The 9,313-nt window shown below is 28.8% G+C and overlaps 1 long non-coding RNA gene across 1 annotated transcript; it reads left to right on the plus strand.

Moving 5' to 3' along the window:
* Positions 1 to 2,545: 2,545 nt before the first annotated feature.
* Positions 2,546 to 4,128, plus strand: LOC139906081 (uncharacterized). The gene is made up of 3 exons (XR_011781327.1): positions 2,546 to 2,670; positions 3,260 to 3,328; positions 3,381 to 4,128. It is a non-coding gene; the product is annotated as an uncharacterized lncRNA (long non-coding RNA).
* The last annotated feature ends 5,185 nt before the right edge of the window (positions 4,129 to 9,313 follow it).

Below are 9,313 nucleotides of genomic sequence, written 5' to 3' on the forward strand. Positions count from 1 at the left end.
AAAAAAAGGATTGCATGTGTTGTCATTTGAAGGAGTAAATTCTTCCTAAATTTATTTAGCAGTGACATATATTATAAGAAATATGGTTCATAGAATCCTTTCTTGAATTAGTATCATCTACGAATGTTTGATAGAATAAATTACTATGTACTTAAAGTGAAGGAACATTATCTTGATTAGACAACAATAATTCCTAGGGATATCCTAGATATTTCCCAGGCATCCATTCTTTCAGCTAATTTAGACTAAATCGTAAAATTAATTTGTAATCCTCTTTCCAAACTAACTAAAAGATTCCATCTACAATCTCTGTATTTGGATTTGAAGATTTTTATGTGATCAGCCCACTGACCATATCTATCCAAAAGAAGTTCAGAAATGTATTTAATGATTCCTTAGACAAATCAATTGGAGCATCACTTACTACAATTTTATATTGTGATTCTTGTTTGATATTATCTTTCTCTTAGGCATTGAGTGTTGATATAAATAAACTGGAACCAATAGATCATTCTGAATTATGCCTAAAGATGCATCTATTAAGAAATTTTAGTTTTGAGCGTAATACATCCTTGATAAATACGGATTCAACTATAATTAATCTGGATAATATAATTGATCTTGAAGATTGGGAAATTTCTATTGTTTCAGCCAATATTAATAAAGTTTTGGATACTTAGATATTTATTTGATTCTATTTGGAGGTCAGTACAGTATTTTTGATCGTTTGAGTATCAGAAGTAGTTCATTGGGCTACAATATTTTTTTGTTAATAATGATAAATAAGTGATATATTATTCTTTATCAACTGAAAAAAAGAAACTTGTATGAAATTTTGAAATTCAGTATCATTACTTTAAAATTGAAATTTTTAAATTCCTTTGCAAATAGTTTTGTTTAAAAAATGGCATTTTCAAATGTTTATAGAAGATACAAAAAGGTCTTTGATGACTGAAACTTAAAGACTTAAAACTATATATTTTCCATCCAAATATTATTAAGCTATTGTTTCATGTATAAAAGGGTTTAAATTTGAACTTCGGTTATAAAAACTCGCCTTCATCTCTGAAAAAAATAATTTCCATGGTACGCATCAGTAGTACTATCTCTTGAACTTTCCACGGACTTTTCAAACGACCCTCGTACACCCTCAATATAATGAATATCTATAATATATATTCGTAGACTTTTTTTGTATCACTTTTCAGAAGAAAGTCACAATGGATATTGCGATACTTGATTTTAATGCTCTCTTTTGGATAAATATACCCCACGCTATTGTGGATAACTATTGATTAAAGTAAACATTTTAAATCCTAAGTTTATGACGACTGCATAATAACAAATTTTGCTACTCCTTTGTGTAAGTAATCATGAAGAGGTTTTTTTTGTTAGTATTTCTACACACATATATGTACTTAACAATATTTCTTAGAAGAAGTGAATGTATGAATAATTTATGACAGTCATCTACATTGATATACATGGTACATAATACTATTTATATATGTATGAGTATTGTATTCATAGTATCTAAAAAGATTTTGAGTTCATCTATAGGTAATGTTTGAAATGTTGACCATAGAGAAATAAGTTAATATGTAGTTGCTTTGAATATAAATATCTAAAATACAACCATAAGTTTTAAAAGATATGTAAAAGATCCAATATAACGTGTATGACTGCCAACATGAACTGGTGAATCAAAACCACGTGATCCATAATTGAAAAAAGCAATTTTCTCGGAGACACTTTTTTTGTTCACTAGAAGCTTGAATATTACTTTTCGCAACACCCATAATACACCCTATTAACTAATCAAAAAGGAAATTTCCACAATGGAAAGAGTATGTTACATACTTTCAAAAGAGAAAGGGTAAAAATAATAGAGTCACATTATCTGTAGTATTATAAAAAGCAATATTTTGCGTGGGGAAAACATGAAACAAGGAATATACAGAAGCTAACAAGTACGTTTTGCCTCTTTGTCTTAAAGTTTGACTACGACTGTAGTGTTCATTCTTTTACCTTCCTTCTTTTTTTCTCCTTGCAGATTATAAGATATATAGTTTTTTTGTACATGTCTACATATTATAATTTGTTTAACAATAAATAAGAAAATACAAACAGTTTCATCGACAAACACTTGCAAATTACATATTGTAGCAGCACACATAAAGAAAGACATATAAATACATTCATAGAGCTTTATAAAAAATATCCTACCAAGTGGGAGCGGCATTTTCTAGTTGGTACTCTGAATAGGTTTTTTTTCATTATGTTCAAAAGCTACCTAAATAGTTATTATTGAGTTATTGAGGAGGGAACATCTGAGTATCAAGTAATAACCATTGTTTATTCTCACGAAAGACGTAGAGTAACAATGAGGGTTTACTCGGAAATTATAACTTTCATAATGAAGCTCGGCTACAATATTAAGCACGCCCGTTTTTGTTTTTTTTATTTGGCAAACTAATTAGAGAATTTCCTTTTCTTAAGCTGTTGTCATTATTATTGAATTCCTGAAGAGTAGTGTGGTGTCAGTCTTTATTTATTTGGTCCAGCTCAGTCCAGTCTTAGGACTGATCCTATCATAAATGTGATTTGCTGCAGAGTTATAATTGTAAACCCATAATGGACTCATGTTAAGAATTAAGGATATACGGCGGAGTAAGTGGATTAATGTCCTTGTTTATATCCATGCCCCCCTAGTCGCAGCTGTTTATCGCTGATTTAATTAAATATAAGTACTGCTAAGTTGCTCTCCTCTAAATCATTTATCAAATTATTAGAGTTACCATGTTGATTTTTGGTTTCTTTTTATTTTAATATCCCCAAACTGCTCCTGACTAGCATCACTGGCTATATGTGTAAGTTCTTGTATAGCTTGGAGGCTATTTGGGAATCGATAGAATCTAGATGTCCAAGTAATACGCAGAGTTGGGTTTGTGTTTATGTCCTTCCTTTCACGGCTTCTTGCAGCTGATCTAATAAATGCTTCTCTCTTCCCAAACATTCTTCGAGTTGTCAGAATTACCACGTTTATTTTCAGGGTTTTTATTATCTTTAAATACCGATAGGACATATTTCATAAATCACTGCATAAATGCAATGAATATCTTTTTATTCAAACACAATATAATTTGTTCAAAAATAGTTAGGTATATGAATTAAACGACAGAAATAAAATGATTTTGCTGTGATATAAAAATTGAAACATTTGACTAAATGACATCCTTAATTAAACGTATTTGCATAGGTATGTGTCTAACCTTCCACATAAAATTTTAATAGGCCAACATCTTATCTATGTATGTTACCCACATAGGTATGTACACATTACATTAATACCAATTCATTAACATACTTTTCATTTGTAGATAATAAGGATCAACTTTTCATCTTCCTACAAAAATACACAAAAACCCATTCATAATCATAAATGATTTTAATGCATATCAAAGCCTTGTTTTAGTAAATTAATTGTAAAATTCATGGGGGAAAAAGTGAAATTTAAACATTTCTGTTGTAACTCCAATAAGACGTTATTATTTAGGTGTACAAAGTTGGGACCCAAAACTTCCAGTAGCACTTATTAACGATTTGATATCCGTTATTTTTAAGTACAAGATGCCATTACGTAATCAAACGAAAGCTGCAACAAAAAGAAACGGGTTTTGTTTTTAACCCATGTCTCTAAGTGTAAAAATTTCAGAGCAACAACAAAAAGGCAACGCGTGTACCATCTTTTCTGTACATATGTCATTGCCCAGAAAACTGCAAAGATCGTTGGTATATCTATCCGGACTACCTACATCATCAAAATGCCCATTACACCCCTTACAGCCAAGAAGAACCTAAACGTTAGCAACAACAATATGGCTCCCTTTTATAATACCTCCAAATGGCCGTCCTCCAACCCTAAACTCAACATCCCTGGACTTTACAGTTTGGGTGCATTGGAGAATAATATCTACCGTACCTCTCATCCAAATTTGAATTCGCTCCGAGCTCTCATAATGACAGTCTGAAACACCATGGACACGGCCTTCATCGTCAAGAGCTGTCAATCTCATCGCCGGTGTATCGAGGCTCATTACATGTTGCTTGTAAATTAAGATGTAATGAATAAAAAATATAGCATGTAAACATATCAAAAATTGGTTTGAGTTATCATTTCTTTAATGCATAAGATTCACATTTTTTGTAGTTTAGTCATATGCAAATGCAAGTTTTAGGTCCTTACTTTGTATAATTTACCCTGTTTTGTGTAATAAATACACAAGTACCATTAAATAAGAGAATGATTATAATGGACATGTTGTCACAATAAATTACCTAGACAAAAGTTGTACAATGGTCACAATAATAACACTAACGAAATAGTCACATATTTTTTTAAAACATAAATTATAATTATTGTAAATGACACAACATATAAAAAATAAATATACCGTAAATGAAATATATCACATCAATACAGATAAAAAGAAAATCCAAATGAAAATAAATGTCGAAAAAATGTTGGATAAAAACACGCTAAATGAATACTAATTTAAAAATATTAATCTTATAATGCGTAAAAATTATAAATATTTGTATCTATGTAAATTGCAAAGGTTAAAAACCAAAGGCCAAGTAAATAAAAGAAGGGAGGAGGAAACAGAATATTTTAAAGTAATTATTATTCTTTTTTTTCCGAGCAAAATATGGACACTTTAAATCCGAATAAACTAGTGTCTAAATGATCCAGAGTTTAATAAAAATTAATTAATGAATTGAAAAATAAAATGTTTATATGAAAAGCTAACCCTGAGAATGTTGCAATGATTTAGGCGTAGTGGGTGAAGATTTTTATAAGTGTTTGCTAGATGAATCTAAAAGTGTCATTATAACATGAAAACTTTCGCTTTTCCCGGAAAAATGTCGCTTTTGAAGTACGACAAACAGCGGTAGCGGAACCATATGGGCCATTCACTTTCTGGGAATTGTTATAGTTATTGGAAAAAATATCTATATTTTATAAAATAAAGGTTCTTTGTTCAAACTTAGTCTCTTGCTAAAAAAAAATTAACACTAAAATAAAAAAAAAGTTTTTTGTCTTTACTAAAAAAGAGTTATTTGCCAAAATTGGTATTTAAAAAAAAAAATCCCACCTGCCCTAAATAAAAATCCTAGTCATGGGCCTGCCCCCCCCCAATCCTACAGACTTCCTTGATAACTTTGCAAATCCAGAATTTGGCCTCCTGAATTGCAAATACATTCCATTCCAGAACCTGTGACCACCGATTACGTTAATTTAATATTTTCCCTTGTGACGTATGCAATTTTTTCTTCACTTTGTAGAATGCACATTGTTATTAAATTAAAAGGATACATTCGTGGAGGTATTCATGGCAAGCTAGACGCTCCTAGTGGGCACAACAGTACCATAGTAGCTAACTAAAATTCGAGACAAAAAATATACTTTTTACATCGGTTCTTAATCGTTTTACCTTCCCCCTCCTTACAAAATTTGAAAAATAAAATATAAAATCCAATGGAAATGAAGTACTAATTGTTAGACCCACAGTTAAAGTCTAATAAACATTTTGGCCATGGAATTCTAAATACCTGGAATAATCATGTAGAATTTTTATTACCACATGAGAGGAATAAAAAGGCGTGATTGCGTTTAAGTAACTTAGTTGCTTTGGGAAATGATCATCCTCTTTCAATACCTTTTCTCCAAAAATTTGAATAAATGGAATAATCACGTAAAAATTTTATTCCCACATGAGGGGAAATGAAAAGGAGTTTACTCCATTCCTTCAAGGAAGAAGGAAAGAAAAACAAGTTAAGCTGCATGTGTGATTAGTCCATTTGTTAAGGATGAATTGATTTTGGTTGACGATCCAAATCGTCATCAAAATTCCAAAAATGATGTAAATTGATCTGAAGATATTTTTGGTATAGACTTATACTTATTTTCCATCCGAATTTTTGTGAGATCGTTTTTATTAAAAAGTATTGCTCTACAAAATCTTAAAAGATGTATTGCATAATCCAAACTCTTTTTTAAATAACTTTAAAATTGACTTGGACGACTTTGAAAGTCTTTTTTTTATTTTTTATTGAAGATGTGTACCATATTTATTAATTAATAATATGAACTTAAAGTATTAAATTAATTGTAATTAAGTATTTCAAACTCTAAAAAAGACTATTAATAATTAATTATATTAGCTTAATTTTTCCTCATATTAAACATGTAGGTATACAATAACATATAAACTGTCAAACATTTATCGTGGCATTTTATGAATGAAATTTTTATAATGTTAAGTCACGTATCTGATAGGGGTAAAGAAAAACAAAAACTCAAATACCCAAGAGTATTTTCTGTGGAAACTATAATTGACAAATTGTCCCTTATTATGAACAAAATATATAACAATGTTTATTGTGTAATTTATATTCAAGCCACATGTTTCTGTTTCTTTGTCAAACTCCTTAACGAGGTAATTTACTTATACATTTTTGCAAAAAAAAATGAAATTTTTTTTGGTCATATTTTTTAGATCATAATTCTGAGAGGAATAAAATTGAATTTTCTTTTTTAATTAAAGAAAATATATAGTTGACAAGTTTTGGGGAAAAAATAGGAACGTAATAGTTGAACCTAAATTAAATTTCAAATATTTTTTTTTTTTTTTTTTTAAATTTCAAATTAAATTTTTCGAAAAAATATTCAAAAATCTATAGCTTTTCACAGAATATAAATTTTTTTGGAGTAGAAATTAAAGCGAGTATTACAGTAAACTAACTTCTATACACAATGCCACTTGTTATAATTAATGTATCAAGGAACGAAGAGAGTGTGGGCATATTTGAAAGTATAGCTAGAGTTGTAAAAAATATGCTTTGTATTTATGTTAAATCAATATGGTAACAATGTCATGACAATTTGAAGAATGTTTGGTAAGAGAGGAGCTTAGTTGTTGTGCAGTTTTATTCAATTTAGCTGCAAACAGCTGGGAAGGGAGGAAGGAATTAAATTTTAAATTATACGGAAATAAATTTCAAAAACCATAACTATTCACAAAATATTAAAGTTTTTGAAAAGAAATTTCAAGATCTAATATTGATTTTTTTGGGGAAAAAAATAAAAAGTTAATAACAAAAGAAATTTCAAATATTATTTGTATTGATTTTTTTTAAATCCATAGCTATGGACAAAATATTAAACTTTATGGAAACAAATTCCAAATTTAAAAAATAAAATATCATATTTTTATAAAAGAAATTTAAAAATCCAGAGCTATGGACAAAAAAAATAACTTTTGGGAAAAAAATTTCGAAAATTAAATTTCAAATATTAATTTTGTTGGAAATTTTTTCAAAAATCCATAAATATTCACAAAATATTAATCAAATTCAAAATTAGGTTGTTAGCTCAGCTACGTAATTTAACCGAATCACGGAAAAAAATTCTAGTAAAAAGCAAAAAATAATTGATTTGGGGGTATTCACCCTCTGAAGCCCGCCCCTGCATACGCCCCTACTAGTAAATACAATCCTAGGAATTACTCCATTATGGATTTTCAAATCTACTCTGAGTCCAAGAAAGACTTACAGTGTAAGTCCATTTCACTTATAGTCCGCCAACAAATTCATCCATTATTCTCTTAATATACACACTTTACTTATATATGACCTTCTCAAAAATAATAATTACAGCTATGTAAAAAAAATATTTTGCCAATTACAAAACATTTTACAATCAAGTTAAGGCATATTTTTCCCAACTTTAAGTAAATAACTTTCCAGAACCACTGTGATACTCCAATGTGTCTAAATTTTTCCACTCCATAATAATTTAGAAAGTAGGCCTATTATAGTTCTTAATTCGCTGTTTGCTTTTTGTATTTCTAGTGATAAACCAAGAGTATATGTTCATTCACAGTATCTTGAAAAAAAGTTGAAATATTAAACAAATATATATATATATCATTAAGTATGAATGAGAGATATTCTATGTACGGTTTTATACTTTAAAAGTTTAATTCTTGATTTAATTACTTTTACTGGCTACAGTGGATAAATCAATTAAATTAGTAAAGTTTATGTAATAAATCTCATAATTAATGTTGATGATAGAGTTAATTAATAGATTATTTTTCTTCTATGCGAGTTAACCTTAAAATAGAGTGCTTTCCTTTGAAGAATCCAATAGCAAGTATTATATTAAATATGATTTGCTATCAAATTTGAATACTGAATATTGTAAAAGTTACAGAGGGTGTTGCAAGGTTTTTCCGAACAGCAGTTAAACAAGTATTGAAAATCTGATTATTTTATTTTTGCTTCATAATGAATGTATATATTTAAAATTCTCGTTTTGAAAATAGTACTTTGATAATGACGTCCCCTATTGTACAAACAGTGAATAAACATAATTTGGTAATGAAATAGTTATTAATTTTTTTCATACTCTTGTTTCTCTTTAAATAGCTTTTGATTGAGGGTTTTTAGAGGGAAAGTCAGTTTTTATCAAAGTATGCAAAGTCAAATTAACAACAAATCTTGTTTCACAATTGTGGATGATTTGATTATTAAACAACTAATTATTGTTTAACATACATTTAATCTATTTTTAGAATATATATGAACTAGTGGGCTTATCCAAAGTTATTAGACGTTGGCAACTTTGTTTTTACAACGTAGAAGACTAATGTGAGGTGATGCGCCAGGAATAACATAGTTTAGTCTCCAGAGTCCAACATAGATTAGCCTTAGCTAAACACTATCGTTGTAAAAAATGAGGATTCATCTCATATTTATTGTAGAGGGTTTTATAAAATAGGACTTGATCTAAACGCCTGGGATATTTCCTTCATTTTTACAAACCGTAGGTATTAGGATTTTTACGGTTCTGGGTTGTACAGTAGTTCGGTTTGGTACGTTTTTACCTTTGGATCGGTACGATGGTACATATATATAATTATTTTTTTTAATAACAACAAAAGTCATTGTATGTACATAATATTTATTTTTGTCAACTGTATAGTTTGATTATTCAGAAAAAAATAGAAGATTATTCAAGAAAATATATTTTATCATATTTTACACGAATTCGATGACTTTCTCTAACAAAAGAGCTTATTGAACAAACTTTTAAGTCCCTCTGATAATATTGTTCCTTTTTAACAGTAAAGTTTTGACAATATTGTCGTTCAATTTAAAAAAATAAAGATCGATTATGCACGCTGTGAGTGATAGATTAAAAAAAGTCCTTCACTACTATTCCGTTAAAAATCCAGAAAAACTAATT

Source organism: Lepeophtheirus salmonis, chromosome 7 (genome assembly GCF_016086655.4).
Source record: "Lepeophtheirus salmonis chromosome 7, UVic_Lsal_1.4, whole genome shotgun sequence".
NCBI classification, from domain to species: domain Eukaryota; kingdom Metazoa; phylum Arthropoda; class Copepoda; order Siphonostomatoida; family Caligidae; genus Lepeophtheirus; species Lepeophtheirus salmonis.